General features: G+C 39.0%; 2 protein-coding genes across 2 annotated transcripts in view; one reads left to right on the top strand and one right to left on the bottom strand.

Moving 5' to 3' along the window:
• Nucleotides 1–17,627, top strand: part of LOC135843882 (allatostatin-A receptor-like) — a 185,243-nt gene that overhangs the window by 20,104 nt on the left and 147,512 nt on the right. The gene's annotated exons all lie outside the window — the stretch shown is intronic.
• Nucleotides 1–17,627, bottom strand: part of LOC135843899 (uncharacterized) — a 165,368-nt gene that overhangs the window by 97,283 nt on the left and 50,458 nt on the right. Inside the window, exon 3 of the mRNA XM_065361946.1 lies at nt 16,460–16,506. The gene's annotated coding sequence lies outside the window, so the exon portion shown is untranslated. The remainder of the gene's footprint in view (nt 1–16,459; nt 16,507–17,627) is intronic.

Below are 17,627 nucleotides of genomic sequence, written 5' to 3'. Positions count from 1 at the left end.
AAAAAAATACCTAATTCAATTGAGAATGAAAACAAATTACGTAGGTATGTATTTACATAAAAGTACATAAATATAATAGAATTTCACGTAGGAATGTTTGTGTAACGTAGAATAAAGCGTAATAAAACAAAAACTAGTCATTAAAATGAAATAAGAACGAGAAAGTTGAAAGATTTTTTTTCCACCCGAGTTTAATGTTTAAAGTAAATAAAAAAGTACACGCGAAATAAATTCTCATAAAGCCCGGGGTGTCGTTTTTGTGGCTGTAATTGCCTAAAAATTCACAATGCTCCGCTTGCGGAGGTATGTACCTATGTACTCGTAGTAAAATAGGTTTTACGATACGAGAATTTGCCCCTTACCATGTGCTGCGTTATTACAACAACAAGTAGGCATAGGCACAGGCATATTCCGCGAGTATAACGAATAACGATATGTATAACCTTTGAACGTTGTTGTTTTTACATACTGTATAGACCCACATTTGCGAAAACGACGTCGACGACGACGACGTAATATAGGTAATGTAATTAACTAACCTCAACACGCTGTTGTCTGTCAACCTTTCATCACATTCACACACCATCACATAGACCGTCAGCGTAATTCTGTCTCTGTATAGTGTATGGTGTATTGGTGTATTGGTGTACGCGTATTGCGTATACCGTTGGGTAGCAGGTAAGTACACCTAGGATGTGTATACTTTGTAATGTAAAGTAAATACCAAATTTTCGTTTTAATAACGCCGCACAGTTACAAGTTATCATTTTGCGAGTCGAGCCATTCGAAATATGTACGTAGCTACGTACTCGTACAAGAGTACAGCCACAGCGTTATTTACGTAAAAAGTAGTGTAGTTAGATACCGTAAGTAGATAATAGGTTCCTACGTACATCTCGAGCGTACAATGTTTTGCTAATTTCACAGATGTACATAAAATATGAGCTCGCAGCTACCTAAGTATGTAAATGAAACGAGCACATAGCATCGTACTCCAGAGTATACGACACGTCGCGTAGCGTAGCGTATAGTGAGGTATACTCTTAGTCTCTTACTCACTCGCTACTTTTTCTTCTCTTTGCTTTTGCTTACGAGCATTCGTACTCGTACTACGCGCAAACAAAACAATATCGAATACCTCGCTCTCGCCTTCCCAATGGGAAAGCCATCGAGCGAAATGCTCTAAGCTCTATGCTCTCGCAAATCTTGATTTCTTCTCACAGTCGCTAATTCTTCCAACAGTAAGTAAGTAAATCTTACCCAAACACTCGCCCTTCCCCACTCCCGTCCAGCAGTCCTCAAGTCGATCGATTGTTTTTCAAAGACAGACAACTGTACTCATATCTCACTCGTACATCTACCACTCAACATCTTAATACGTACGTATGTACGTACATATCAAAATTAGAAATGTATCGGTAAAATTGGTATCACTAAGTATATTATGCATTGGACTTCTCATAGAAGAAAATGTAATCAAACGAATAAACTACTTATAATACCGCGTATTAAATTTGAGTTTTTATGCCGAAAACAAAAAACAAATTATCGATGATTGAGATAAAAATACCTACATTTCGACGTTTCCGCGAAACAATCTCCGAAACAACGAGCTTTCGCAAGCTTATTTGATAACCTCGTATTTGTTATTCGAGCAAGGTCACCCAATTTACCGACACGATAAAGTTTAGGACATTCATGCTCATTCTTCACGATAAAGTAGGCACGAAATTTAGACTATCCAATTTAATTGATGGAGAAGAGAATTGGGCACCATAAAAAATTTATCTAATCGCAATCAATAGCACCTCAAGGCAAATAGAGAAACGAAAATGGCTATTTTACTTCCCAAGGGAGGAAAGTGGATGGTTTGATGATAAATCGATAAAATAAACCCACAAACGAGACAACATGACCAAAAAAAAAAAATCATTGAAAATACCTAAGTAATAGTAAGTATAGAATATTACATCCATAAGAAGTGTCGCTTCGAGAAAATCATTTTTTTTTTTTTTTTTTTTGATTTTCTCAAGTCTACAAAAATTTTATAGAAGCTTCCTGAAGCTGAGAAATGCAAAAAAAGAAACAGGGTTTGTTTCCAAAAAAAATCATTCCTCGATTTGTTTCTGATAAAATAGGTACCTACGTACAGTACACATACAAAATCCGTCTAAAAGGTAGATCGAAAGATCATGCAAAAATTTATCACCTGTTAAAATTTCAAGTGCTAAAGTGCGTTTTTCGATTTTTGGTGAATTTTTGAAAATCAAATTTAAGCCAAAAATGAGGGGGAAAAATCAAAATTTTACCAAAAATTGACCAAGAAAGCGGAAATTTGGGATAATACCCTATTTTCGACCTACCAAATCGATTGGAAATGGTTTCAACCCGTTTTGAGCAGTTCTGGAGCCTCCAGACAATTTTTGGAACTCGAAATTCCCACAAAATTCCATCTAATTGGAGTTGTAAAGCTGAAATTTATTCTAAAAACTAATTTCAATACGCTACGAAGTACTGAAGGTAAATTTAAAGTCATTTTAGAGCCTCCGGCGACTTTTTGAAAATAACTGGAGCCTCCAGCAGATTTTTAAAACTCAAATTCCCACAAAATATCATTAAATGGAGTTGGAAAGCCGAAATTCATTCTGCAAACTAATTCCAATACGCTACGAAGTTGACTGCTGGTAAATTTCAAGTCGTTTTGGAGCCTCCAGCGACATTTTGAAAATTCCTGAAGCCTCCGCCAGCAGATTTTTGAAACTTGAAATCTCCCCGAAATTTCATCAAACTGAGATGGAGAGTCAAAATTCATTCTGCAACCTAATTTCAATACGCTACGTAGTTGACTGCTGGTGGATTTCAAGTCGTTTTGGAGCCTCCAGCGACTTTTTGAAAGTTTGTATGGCGCTTTTTTGGAAAATTGAAATTTCCTGAAAGCAGCTGGAACCTTTAAAACCATTTGATACATTATTGTTGCAGGAATTTCAAGTTTCAAAAATCTACTGGAGGTTCCAGTAATTTTCAAAAAAGTCGCTGGGGGCTCTAAAATGACTTGAACACACCTGAAGTCGTCTTCAGAGGGTGTTAAAATTGGGATGTAGAGTAAATTTCAGCTTTCCATCTCCATTTGATTAAATTTTGTGAAAATTTAAAGTTTCAAAAATCTGCTGGAGCCTTCAGGAATTTTCAAGAAGTCACTGGAGGCTCCAAAACTACTTGAAATTCATCTGCAGTACTTCGTAGCGTATTGAAATTAGTTTTTAGAATAAATTTCAGCTTTACAACTTCAATTTGATGGAATTTTGTGGGAATCTCGAGTTTCAAAAATCTGCTGGAGGCTCCAGAACTGCTCAAAACGGGTTGAAACAGTTTCCAATCTATTTGGCATGTCGAAAATAAGGTATATCCCAAATTTCAGCTTTCTTGGTCAATTTGGTAAAATTTTGATTTTTTCCCTCATTTTTGGCCAAAATTGGATTTTTAAAAATTCACCAAAAATCGAAAAACCCACTTTAGCACTTGAAATTTTGACAGGTGATAAATTTTTGCATGATCTTTCGATCTATCTTTGTAAGGTTTGAAAAATTTCGTGCAGCCGACCTGCCAATCAAAATGGCCGCCATTTTGTAAGTAAGGCCAACTTTTTTTTGGGCAAGTTTGCTTTAAAATGTTCCTTAGGATGTCTCCTTAAAGAAAAAAAGTTGTCCCGGAGAATCTCCGGGGGGGGGGGGGGTCAATTACTCCTATTGTCATATGCCGGACTATATGTACAATAAGTTGCCTACTCTGTTTGCCGTAAATACATACGTACGTAGCACGTATGTACATACAACGTAGGTAGAGGCTAGAGGTATCTATAAGCATCTTACATTCGGAACAAAGTACCTATCTTAAAAATTAGATGTAAATGTACTATCAGGACGACATTTACAAGTCTGCGACGTCCTTCTTTCTCTGATCAAAATGGTTCCTCTTCAAATTTAATTTTGATTCTTATCACACGATCGATGTTGGTTTATGTGGAATTTTTGGTAATGTTTCAAACACCAGGGACTGACAACTACCTCAGAACCACGACCTGTAGACTTCTCATGTTGTGATTAACTCAGTTACCAATTCGTGTTTGTACAGTGAAACATTAGGTATTCTTCGTGTTGAAAATACGATTCGATTCGATTATATTCGACATTTGAAAAGCTATCGTTCATCCATAGAAAATACGTACGAGTATATTGATACGTTCGTGTTTCGTCATAAATAAAATTGAATGAAATCAAAAGGCATTTACGAGATATCGTACAAATTTTCGTTAGAAAAGTAATACGTTCACACGTCGAATTTCAATATGTACGAGTATTTTTAATCTGCCTAGAGTAATACGTTACGTATACGTACCTCTAGCAACATTACATACTTACGAGTAGGTATATGTACTCGTATTATGATAATCGACGAACACGAGTATATCACGCGATGCTTATTCGCATATTCGCGGTTTGTTTATGAAATTTCGCTTAATTTGAAAACGAATATAGACAAACTAAAGCTCCACGATACGATACGAGTACCTCTACCTACGTAGTATATTAAGTACCCACGATAGAATAAGTATACGTAAAACTATCGGTAAACGGTACGCGGTACGTGCTACGTGCTACCTTATAGACGTGCGCTTGCGAGGGAGAGGGAGAGTAAGAGTAATTGAATATTGGAAATTTATTAGTGCAAATGTTAAACGTTCGGTATTTTCGCTGAAAACGATCCCGATAAGCTGCGGTTTGGCCTCTCGTTAGCATTTGAATGAGTAAGGCGGAGCAGACTATACCGAATATATGCGCTGTCAATGAACTAATAAAATAGCGAACGAAAAACACGGAGGAGTGAAAAGAGAAAAGTAATTTTCACGCTCGAAAAAAAAAGAAGAGAGAGAGAGAGAGAGAGACGCGACTATAGAGGAAGAAAAGTGACACGTGAAGGAAACAGAGAGGGGAAAACAAAACTCCGTTACTCTCTTAAGCTTTGGAAAAACAGATTTGCGATATCGTTCGCTGTATGCATTTCAATTGCGAGCAGTCACGTTTCGATAGGGATAGACGACTTCGTATTCGTATGTAAACGTTTAACGTACCATATACTCGTATACTATAGACGTAGTATACGAGTATACCATACATGTACGATGGTAATAAAATGAAAAAGCGTTACTATTTTTTTAAACTTGGGCGAACGGCTAAAAATTTAACCAACGTGTAAACGGACAGATCACATTTAGACCGATGCCAATCAATATTCATCCGGCTATACGAGTATTTTTCTCTTTAGCTACGTATCAACTATCCGGATTCGGGGTAGGTAAATATTCCTGTTCTCGCTGAACTAAATATGCTTTTCTCTTTTCCCTTGCGCGCAGAATTATTAAAATAACCAAGTTGACGAAATAACTTTCGAATTTATCATACTCTTACGACCACCCAGTACAGGGGAAAGGGACAAAATTTCGAAATATGAAAACGTCTATTTGGTCAGGCAGACATCTTGATTTCGCATCAGTAGGTACATACAATTCAAGTAGGCCTACTCAAATTCGAGACTTTAGTCGCTGGCGAATTTTATAACATTTTACCTCACCCTAAAAAAAAAAACACACGAAAGCGGAAGCAGAAGCAGCACGTAATCAGTTTGATACTGAGAACACTCATCGGCACCTACCTACGTACATACCTACAGTTAAAATTCGCAATTTGATGACGTCAAATTGTGTGAGAATTTTCGGGTTTCATTACTACCTACGGTAGAATCCAGCGCACATGAAAGGCTACGTACAACGTACAGTACGAGTACGAGTACAATAGCATTCGTTCGTATAATGAAGCTGCGCTCTCGCTCATTGTATTTCCTTTTCCGGGCACCGTTTGACACTCTTTTACAATAATAATATGCACTTGGAAATCGTATCCATTTGATATTCGACATCGAGCTACGCGTATTTCAATTTCAACGCCACCAAACAACTTTTCTTCAATTGTAAGTTTCGCTCTGATGCGAATATACGAGTTTACGAAATTGTTGGTTCGCATTTGGCGTTTTTCACGCCAACTCGACCAAAAAATATGATTTTCGACTGCGTAATATCTTTTGATTTTTGCTAAAGCGTGCCCTCCGGTCATGATATAGGTGAATTGGCCCTCGTCTCAGATTTAGAAAATGTTCACAGTCACACAGTATCCTTAAAAGACCACAAAAAAATTTCAGAGCTGAAAAAATTTCACTTAACCCTCCTCTCTTCTTTCCCATACCTACGAAAAAAAGCGTTTTTCACGCGAAAGATTCATATTTTTCTTTATCACGTTGACCAAAAATTTCGAAATCTCTACGTACGAAAAGACTGATACCCAATCCACGGAACTTTTTACAATTTCTTTGCACTGTTTCCTACCTAAAAAGGCCAAAAGAAAATTTCAAATCGCTATTGCTCCGAAACCAAAAGTGCTACACGCTACTTGACATTTTTGATCGGGCATCATCGAATGCTCTCAAACAATTTTTATTTCACAATTTGGTCTTCGGGTACAGAGTGTTAAGGGTACCTATCCAAATGAAACTCGTGAGGGTGACGTGATCCCCCCCTCACCATTGGGAGTGCCCATTTTGAAAATACTATACCTTGAAACAAACTTGAAAGGTACCTAGTCCTACATTATGATGATTTTGCTCGCTGTTATAGCGCCATTTTGAAATTTGAACTTTCATTTGAAAATTTCAACGAACGTCTTCGAATCCGGTCTGGATGCTCATTCAAACTGTGAAATCAATTTCGAGTCAAGTTCAAGTTTCATAAGGTCGAAATGAGAAGCCTCCAAAGTGTATTACCAGCTTGGAGAAATTGCACACATAAAAAGAACCCCCCCCCCTCCACCCTCGATGGTGCAAGGAAAGGTGGGTACTCATTAGGCTGGTAGATGTGGAAAAACAAAATTTCCCAAAATCGAAAGACATTAGTCCAAAATTGCACTTTTTCTGGTCGAATTGAACACTAACTCAAGGTACATAGGTAGGTCTAGGTATCCTTTTTTTTTTCAAATCATTTTTAGCCAATTCTCAGCTCCCGAAAGGATGGGGAGGGGTTTTACTTTGCTTACCATATTTAAAATTCACGTCTCCGTACAGAAATCAGCTAATTAACTACGGAATAAGCCGACCATTACTAAATTTTACCACACTAAATATTCGTTGACAGCCTGACTCATTATGATTATGAACCCTGTGTCTTGGATCCGGGGATTCGAAAATAAAATACACTCGGAAAATGTGGAATTTTTGCCAGGGGCTCCGGATTGACTGAAAAAGTTGAAAAATGGCTTCGTCCGGGCGAGTCGAAATTAGGTAGAAACGAAACCGAGTTTTCAGCATTTTCATATGAAATTTTAACAACTTTTACCGCCTCTTCGAAACGACTTTAACGTTACTTAATGATTGTTTTTACATTCTGAATAATGCATTCGATGAAAAGTGAATAAGAAAAATGACTTTTAAAAGGCTCTCGAGTTCCCAAAATTAAACGAGGAAAATTCCACCATCAGCCTGTTTTCGATGTATCAACTTTGAGAGTGTTGGCCGAGGTGTGGACATGGGCATGGGCAGGGGCAGGGGCAGAGGCACGATGAATGTTTTTGCATACGAAATGAAAACGTTGTCGATATAGGTACAAAGGTACCTCTATCTATAAAAAGACTATCGAAATTCGAGTGTTGTCCTCGAGTCATCGTAACATACGAGTTGGAGTATTTTAAAGAAATGAAAAAAGAAAATCGTCTCGTATCGAGATAATGATTTTCTCAAACAATGAAACTAAAAATAGGCCAGCGTGCGAATCAAAAGGTCTACTCGTATAGGTGGGTATGGATGGGTATACCAATGGCAAGCTGTAGGTAAGCATTAACTTTGGCCGCTGGGCAATAACGAACGTGGGGAAGAGCAGTACGAGTGATGTGAGGGGGGGTAGTGGGTAGGGGGAGGGGAAACCTCGACGACTGTATGTTTGAGCGTTCGATGCAGACGATGGCTTTCGGATGGTTTAATTAAATCGCTATATAACCGTTTCGCCCGAAGCGGATAAAAGAAAACGGAAAAATTGTTTAGAAGAAAAATAAAAGCCGGCATTAAAAAAGGCCTTACAGGCGTATATGCGTATCAGGTCGTTACTGAATTAAACAAACATTATATCGGCGAGTGGGTCTGGGTCTGCCCTGGCTTCTGTTCTACCGGGCTATACGAGTATAAATGGGTAGTTGGGCACTGGGTAGGTACGATACGATAATTTAACCAGCCAGCCTGAGCCCGAGCCGCCCTACGAACTACGACGACGACGATGAGTCGAAGACTACAACTACGAAGTAGGTAAGGTACCTCATACCCATCTCGTCCTCGTCCGAGAGTCTATGTCGCCTGCGTGGGCCCGATACGAACACATCTTTTATTTTCTTTCCAACAAAAACACGCTTCCAGCAGGTACTTTACTTACCTACCTTTCTGCGGGTAAATACTGCTTGTTTGTTTGTTTTTTTATTCGTCTCATTTTGTACGAGAGTAGGTATTGCAAAACGATTCCAATGAATCGTACCTATTTCCAAATCATTATTTCGACGAAAAAAATAATAATAATGAGATTTAAATTAAGCCTGGAAGCAGACTACAGAATAATCCGAGTAAATTAAACGACGAGGATGGATTGAGAAGGTGAGAAGTGGCCGAAAACACGATCGATTTGGAGAGAGTCGAATTTATATAAACATTATGCGGACCAACCAGCTAAATTCGGACATTCCCAAATTAGGATCATGTTGAAAAAATCACACCAAAGGGGCTATAGGTTAGCAGTAGCAAAGTGTCTAGTAAAATTTCAAAATGATTCGGAAATTCGCTTTAGAAAAAACGGAAAATTATTTACGCCACGAACTCCATGCAGTACATGCAGCATCAGTATTTTCTTTATAGAAACAAGGCGCATTGCTGGAACTGTATCCACTAATGGCATACCCACCTACGGCAAGAAAAGGCCTGGAAATGGCAATTCAAATTAAAATATAGGTACTCGCGTAACGACAACAACCAGCACGCAGCTGTAAAGACGATGATGGGAGACGAAGGACGAAGAAGAAGAAGAAAAGTGGCATGGCAAAAAAAAGAACCAACAACAGAGCGCAAATGATGAAAGGCGGAAGTCAGATACAACCGTGAAATACTCGTAATACGAGTACCGCAGACGAAATGAACAAGTTAGAGGAAACCTTTTCGACAAGATATACCTTGAAACAGATGCTGGCCAACATCCTTTTCGCAATTACAAATTTACATGCTGCGAAATGAAAGAGCGAAGCAAAACCATAGGTACCTACGAGATTTTTTTTTCAGTCTTCCAGTTGGCCAACATTTTTGCTACCGTGAAAACTGATGAGATTTCATTGTACTAAATGAGCCGAAATTGCCGAAAACTCGCAGTCGTTTACCACACCTAACAGGTTTACTTAACTTATTTATACTTAGCTTTGGTTGAAAAAAGATTTCCCTTCTATTTTATTTACTATTCACTATTACGTACATTTCCATCTCTCCTAGCGAGAAGTTGAAAGCAAACGTTTTCGTTTTCGGTTTCGGTTTTGGTTTCCGATATCGCGTATACGAGCGTAAATTTCAACTTTCTTTTCCTCCTCCTCACAACGGCAACTTTCGGTTGGCACCTGGTTAGCTTTATTCTGGCTGCGATATCTAACGCGTTCTTTTTACGCGGCTCTCGGCTTCATTAATAAATAATGGCCGTTTGCGAGTTACGAAATGGCGAATAATTTATTTATTCAATTTTCCAAAACGTCGGTTTTTCGGTAGGGTACAAAAAACGAAAAACAAAAGAACAAAATGGAACGATGAGAATGGAGGATGGGCGCAGCCGCAGGTGCTAGAAAAATGAAAAAAGAAAAGCTGCGTTTTGCAATACTTAGGTGTGGGTTGGGGGTTGGGGCATCTGAGAATGCTTCCAACTTTGGCGGAATTTTGGTTAGGCTACCTACTCCTTCGCACTGCCAATGAACAACAACCGTCGCATCTGATGAACATTTTTTTGCTTTTTATCTTACGCGATACACGGATATGTACTTAATATACGGCGGCGAGGTGTGAAAATATTCGCTCCCGCTGCACGGAAATTTATAGCTCGATATGAACTCGTAAGAAAGAACGTACAATATCTTCCCTTTTTTCAACTGATCGAATATTTCTCATCTGATAAGTTACGTATAGTTGAATGGTAAATACGAGTTTCGTAGGAGGCATCGTTCAATTCCATTAGGAGTTTACATTACAAACGGAGAAAATCTTAAAATCCACTCGAGTCGATTCTACTGCAGTTGTTGTAGGCAAGTACGAGTATACTTAAATCCGTTCGAAATGAATAAATGTCAGAAAAAATTGAACCGAAATTCATTTGTGACCCACATAGTGAAGTATTAAAATAAAACCCAAAATTACACGCAGATCGCAGATAAATATCAATTGGTGGTTTTTGGTGACTGGAGGCGTTACCAACTTACAGCATACATATAGCATACTAGGCACTTTTCGCGTATACCTGCGTTCCTGCGTTTAAAAACTCGGCTAGATAGATCGCACGAATAATCGACAATCGTCGTTTCGCAGTTAAACGCGTTATCATTCGGATTGCGTAGCTATTTTCACACCTGCAGGGTACAAACTACAAAGCAGCCTTTGCACGATAGTCACGCGCTACTTCTATACTTCGAGCGTCGCATGCGAATTCATCGACACGAAATCACGAAACTAAAATACGCGATCGGCGATACCGGAGCTAGATTAGGTATACATACACGATACACATACCTATACCTAATAATAATACGTTAGGTAAACCGCGGACGTATTTTGGTAATACGTACTTAATTATAGATTTAGTTAGCGGCTAGTAGCTCTGACTCTAGCTAGCTAGCCGAATAGCCATCAATCTTTTTACCAGGCGTTTCGTTTTTTGCAATCACACTTGACACAATTAATTCGCTCATTTGCGAGGCGAGCCGAGACGACGACGCGCGACGCAAGACGCACGAGAGGTAGGCATAGGCAATAGACACCACTCGACAGCCTTTTGCATCCTGCAGCCCAAAGTTCACATCTATTAACGTGGATACATCTATATCTATAATTACGTCGAGTACAAACACGCGAATGCTTTTTGTTTTAAGTGCCGGCGCGCGTTCGCTTTTCCCTTTTGTCGAAAAACTCCCAACTTGGGACGCTCGGTGCCAATTTTTCAAACCGACTCGGCGCGGCGTCCCAATTAATATTGCAATCGTTTGCCCAATACTCGAAAAAAAACCTACGTAGCCATCTATTATTCCGAGACTCGATTTTATTCGGTTATAAATTCCACACTGAAAATATTATACAGACACGAAAAACTTGGTTTGTCAGCAATCTAAAATCAGATACCCCCCCCCCCCGGAATTCACAAATTATTGGTCACAAATTAACCCTGGAATTTGACTAAAAAATCGCCTAAAATGATCGAGAGAGTTTTCAATTAGCTCCTACCAAAATGATAAATCTTAAAATTTATATTCAACCCTTTCAGATTGGTTTGAAATTTTTGGAGAAAATTAAAAAATTACCAAAGGCTCTAGAATGGCCCAAAACCACTGTTTGTTGATGCGTGGGAGTGGGAGTTGACTCGAGGGGTTATTATTCACATTCGTTCATCGCCGTCGTGGTCGCGCTCCTTTACAGGAGATAACGTATATTTCCATCTATATTAGCTGGTATCTAGCGTATCTGATCGTTTCTTTCAGGGTCTTACAGGGAGAGTTGGCCGGTGAGTTTGTTGTTAACAGCTCCGATCGATTCCTCCCTCTCGTTGATCTTCCTTGGATTTTCCCCGGTACTGCTAGCATGAAAATACCGTTTTCTCGTATTTTATGTGCTAAATACTTCAGCTTTCTGTTTTTGGTATCTTCAACTACGACTTTCCGTTCCTCTCCTACTCTTACTAAAATATACTTCCTTGTTGGTAATGAAGTCCTTCCATGCGATCTGTAGTAGCCTTCGATAGCACCACATCTCGAAAGCGGATACTTTCTTCTCGCATTCTGCACTCACAGTCCATGTTTCGCAGGAATATTTCAGAACGGTCCATACGTAGCATCACATAATTCTCTTTCTCAGATCTATACGCATCGTTCGATTTCCCAGCACATTGGCAAGGTTGTTGAAAGCGGTTTTTGCCATTCCAATCCGTGATTTAATTTCTTTATGATCTCTACCATCGTTGTTTATCAGCGCTCTAAGGTATCTTAATTGCTTTACATTTTCAATTTCTTGTGTTCCGATGTTGATTTTGACCTCTTTATCCTCTCCTTTTGTAAATCTCATCACCTTGGTCTTGCCTGCGTTTATTTTCATTCCATATTTCAATCCTGCACTGTTAATTTGGTCAATCATCTCCTGCATCTGTGTTTCTGTCCCAGCAAGGGTCACTTTGTCATCTTTGCCATCTGCATAGCTTATTTCATTTATTCTCTTGCCGTTCGTTCCCTCATTATTTCTTCTGCGTACACGTTGAACAACCTAGGTGAGAGGGGGCATCCTTGCCTCACGCTTCTCTATATTCCACATCTGTTCTCCGAGTACTCAGTTCCAATCTTGATGTTAGCGCTTTGCTCCCAGTACAGGTTCTTGATTATTCGCAGGTCTTTGTCATCAATGTTGTATTTTTTCAGGATCTCCAACATCTTCTCATGGTTGACACGATCAAATGCTTTCTCATAATCGACGAAGCAAGCAATGATTTCTCTATTTGCATTCAGTGCTCTTTGAATGATCACTTTCTGCAGGGCAATTGCATCTCTTGTCCCTTTTTTTGCTACAAAGCCATATTGCGTTTCACTTAGATTTTCATCTATCTTCTTTTCAATTCTGGCATTCATGATGGAGATTAGTAGCTTCAGTGCGTGGCTCATCAATGCGATAGTTCCAGTACTGGTGCCAGGATTTTTCCTTGGAGGGGGATAATTGGGTCAGAACCAAACAATTTTGCTGTCTCATTTTTTTTGGGTGGGGGGGGGGGGTGAAATTTAGCTTCTTGGAGAGCAGAAATCAAATAAATACAGTGGCATAGTCAGAATTTCCTCAAGGAGGAGGCAAAACCAGATTTTTAGGGATGAAAAATCGAAATTAGGAGTCATTTTCTGGAAACCTATCGTGATGTGTGGTGATTATATTATGAAAATGAAGGTAAAATTACTGCGAGAGCGAAATTTTTTAGAAAAAATGGGTCCGAACAACAAAAAAAAACATTCAGTTTTGCATGTTTTATGTCAAATTTTCGTTCGCAAGGAAGGACAATGGCCCCCTCCACTCCCTGGCCATGCCACTGAATAAATATGTCATTTATTTATTTAATTTTTAAAAAGGAGGGACCTCGGTGACTGAAATTTGCCTGCAAATTATTATTCAAAGTAAATCGTGTAGGAATATACCTATAATGTGGGCTTGAGAAGAAAAAAAAAGCTTCTTCTTCTCGAAAAAGATGAAAAAAAATGAACATCGGTTTGTAATAGGAATCCATCTCAGTGAAACAAGAGCGCAAAAATGCTTGGAAAATTTCCACTTTATAGCATCAAAATTTTTTCCAAAAAAACTGACCCCTGGGGGGGGGGGGGGGAATATCACCCAAATCCCCCCTTAAAACCGGCACTGGATAGTTCTGTGGTTTTTTTTGGTATTGGTACAAAACTTACTGCTTTGAAGTCCTTAGGCAGCGTGCCTTCCAGAGTCCTGCACGGTATAGTTAATAGTTATAACTAGTTGGTTGGCAACGCTAACTCCGGTTAACTATAGAGGTGACTCATCGCAGGCAATAGTCAACCTGTCTAACGATGCGTTGTTATAGTTGACGAGCAGATAACTAACTTAATCGTCGGACGGTTATTCAGATAACTATTCAACTAGTTGGAATAACTATTCCAACTAGTTGAATTATCCCCACCTATAGCATATTTATCCTAAATCTTATCGGAAATAGGTATGCTCGTCACCCCTTGCCTATGTACTCCTAACACAACGAGAAATAGTTGGATCAACTAGCTAGTTAACCATACCGTTCAAAGTAACCGGAGTTGGGAGTAGTTGGTAACTATTTGATGCGCGCGCTGTCAATAGTTATCTAGTTGATAACTAATAGTTTAGATTATTTGAATACTCCCACAGATAACTAGTTGAATCAACTATACCGTGCAGGACTCTGGTGCCTTCATCATATATTTTGTTTATTATCTTCAGCAGCTCCTTTTCATACTCTGGTGTTAGATGTTTAATCAAGTCTACTGGTATGAGATCTTCCCCCACTGCTTTGTGGTTTCTGGCTTGCTTCTCCGCATTCCTCAGCTCCCACATTTCAATTTGTGGTGCCTCTTCTGTGGATGAAACTTCCATTTGAGCCGGACGTGTGTCATCTCCATACAATTCTTGTATGTAGCTGATCCATACCTCTTTGGTTTCTTGATTGTAAACACAGTACTTTCCATCTTTTCCTCACTATGCTATTCCGCTTCTCCTTTTCTTGTGGGTGGCCATCATCTGCTTCACTTTGGAATGCATTTCTTTAGAGTTGTGCCTTTTCTCCAGCTCTTCTATTTCTTGGCACTTCTCCTCATACCACTTGTTTTTGGCCATTCTGCACATTCCCATGATCTGATTATTTATTACAGTGTATTTGTTACTTGGTCTGTTTGCTTTTCTTCGTTCTTCCATCAGATCCAGTATCTCTTGAGCCATCCATGGTTTGTGTTTTCTTCTTCCTTTGAATGGAATAGACTTTTCTGCTGCTGTTTTAACCTTTCGCTTCCATGTTTGCCACTTTTCCTCAACACCTTGTTCTTCTTCCTACCAGACTTCCTTTTGTTTTTCCAGTTCTTCTTGGAATTTCTTTTGCACTTCTTTTAATTTGATTTTTGCAAAGTCAAGTTGTCAGTATTGTTCTCTCCTCTTCTTCCAGCGCTTCAAGACTAGCTGGCATTTTGCAGCATAAATAGTTTATGGTCAGAGTTGCAGTCAGCACCAGGATATGTGCGACAGTTCTTCACTGTGTTCTTGAATCTTCCTTTTACAAGTATATAATCTATCTGGTTTCTGACTCAATCTCCAGGACTGACCCATGTGTATAATCTTCTTTTATGCTGTTTGAACCAGGTATTGCATATTACTAGATCGTGTCTTTCTGCAAACTCTACGAGCATTTCACCTCTTTCATTCTGCTCTCCAAGTGCGTATCTCCCTGCAACTTGGCTGCCATGATCCTTCCCAACTTTGGCATTGAAGTCTCCCATCAAAAATCACATTCGTTCACTTTGCTCAAAAAATTTATATTTCGTACCTTAATATTTTTAAAAATTTGCCATAAATCCAAATACGATTGATCTCGATTAAATAGGAGAATGCGAATTTAAAAGACTGCCAGGTAAGCGAAATAATTTCAAAAAGTAATCCACTCGCAGTCTCAACTATCGAATTCTACGCTGCGAATTGCATTCTTAATGAGCCAACCTCTATATTTAAGAAAACCCTCGATTATCGTCTACTCGAGACTCCTAAACTGAAGTACTCGTAGATAGGTATACTTATACTACTCTTACATAAGTTACGACGTTGAAAGGTTATAGAGCAACCTTATTAGTTGCCTTTTCAGTAAGTTATTGCCTATGCAATATCCTGCCACTTAGCCATGCCATACCCTTCAAGAATTAAGCCATCGTCGTCGTACCAAATTCGTAGATACGAATGTTTATTAGGCAAGCTAATTTTAATATAATTTCATCTCGCGAGCGAATGAGATTCGCGGATCACGGGCGAGTTCTCACCGCGTGCGGTACCTATCTACGATAAAAGGAAAATTTAAATAATCTACGACGAACGTAGAGTAGGTAGGCAGCCAGGCAGGCACTCGTTCCTGGTTCGGGTATAGGGCTATAGCCGAGTTGGGCTGTATGGTTGAAAGAGCCGCAGATTTTCCTTCGTCGAGCTAAACTGTACGTAAGTCGACGACGCGACGACGTAGTCTGCCTTTGGCTAGCTAGTATTATGCCGATTAGAAATGCAAAATCAGTCTCGTGAGCATAAAACCGTACTGCTTGAAAATTAATGTCAACAACGATGACAAAAAAATAATAATAATAAGACAGATTTTTACTCCCGCGTGCAAGAATTCGCAGATCGAGAATCCGAGTTTGGAAAACCCTTCAGCGAAAAACCACCATCAGCCGAAATTTCAATGCTGAAGCGCACTTTTCGCTTTTTGGCCAACTTTTGAAAATCAAAAAGTCGAAAATAATAAAAAAAAAAATCAAATTCAACAAATAAACCTAGGTACGTATAAAGCTTAAATTTGCGAAAAATAACTTACCCATTTCGTCATTTTTTTCTATTCTCGTAGTGAAAATCCACATTCCCCTGAAACCAAACAAAAAACGAATACGTAAAAACAATTGATTATTAAGTACAATCAAATAAACATCAGTATGACCACGAATTTGACCAGTCTTAAGAATTTCCTGAGAAAAAATATTCATTATCCTCGCAAAGGAGGTATCCCAACAGGCGGAAACATTCTTGAACCGGGCAAATCATCTAAATCGAAAGAGCATATGATACAAAAATACATCATCGGCCAAAATTTCAGTTGCTAAAATGTGTATTTCAATTTCTTGTTGATTTTTAAAATGGAATAAGAGCTAAAACTTGGAAAATCGATTGCCGATTGGGAACAGTTTCGAACGGGTTTGATCAATTTTGGAGCCCCCAGCAAATTTTTCAAAATTCATGTTTCCACAAAAGTCTACTTCCAATGAAGTTGGAATACTAATAATTTCAACATCCGGAAATGGAAATTCCAGGCCAGTTGGGATACCTTTCTTGTCATAATCTCACTACCTACTCGTAGGTATTTTTCGATGAGAAAATTTAGTACGAACGAGTCGGAGAGTTCGAACACTATCCGGTGTCTACTGTCTATCATTGACTACGCAATCCTACAGGTTTATTAGACATGCACAAAAGCGAATTAAAACGTATGGGAAAGCGCTCGTTAAAAATTACATATACGATCCCTGTTGCTTGGAACTTTTCAACAGCTAGCGTAAGTACAGGTATGGGGTGCGATAACAAGACACGTCGTCGAAGCTGTAGCTGGCTGCTGATGCTGAGTATTCCAACATTATTACATATTTAAAAGGATGCGCGACGACATCGACACGAAAGAGCGAAAACGCCCGCTTTAACGAGCTATTAACCACGTTCAATTCATCGTCCCTGACGAATGAATCTTGCACGTTGAAAAAGTGGCTACACGCCCGCGCCATCGCCATCGCCATCGCCATACGGCCAATAATGAAATAAATAAAACGCCGAAATCTTTTCAAAATTTTCAGCAGCGAGTAAAGTTATAGAATTCGAAATATGTACCTATCCTTCATTCGGTATATAGGTACGAGTAATACGTACGGGGTAGAGGTACCTACTCGTACTCGAGTATTTTATTCGCAAATATTGACAGCAGTCTTTTCGTTCGTTCG

The sequence above is a fragment of the Planococcus citri genome, chromosome 1 (genome assembly GCF_950023065.1).
Source record: "Planococcus citri chromosome 1, ihPlaCitr1.1, whole genome shotgun sequence".
In the NCBI taxonomy this organism is placed as follows: Eukaryota; Metazoa; Arthropoda; class Insecta; order Hemiptera; family Pseudococcidae; genus Planococcus; species Planococcus citri.
Note: the sequence above shows the minus strand (reverse complement) of the source record. Positions and strands in the feature narration are given on the sequence as shown.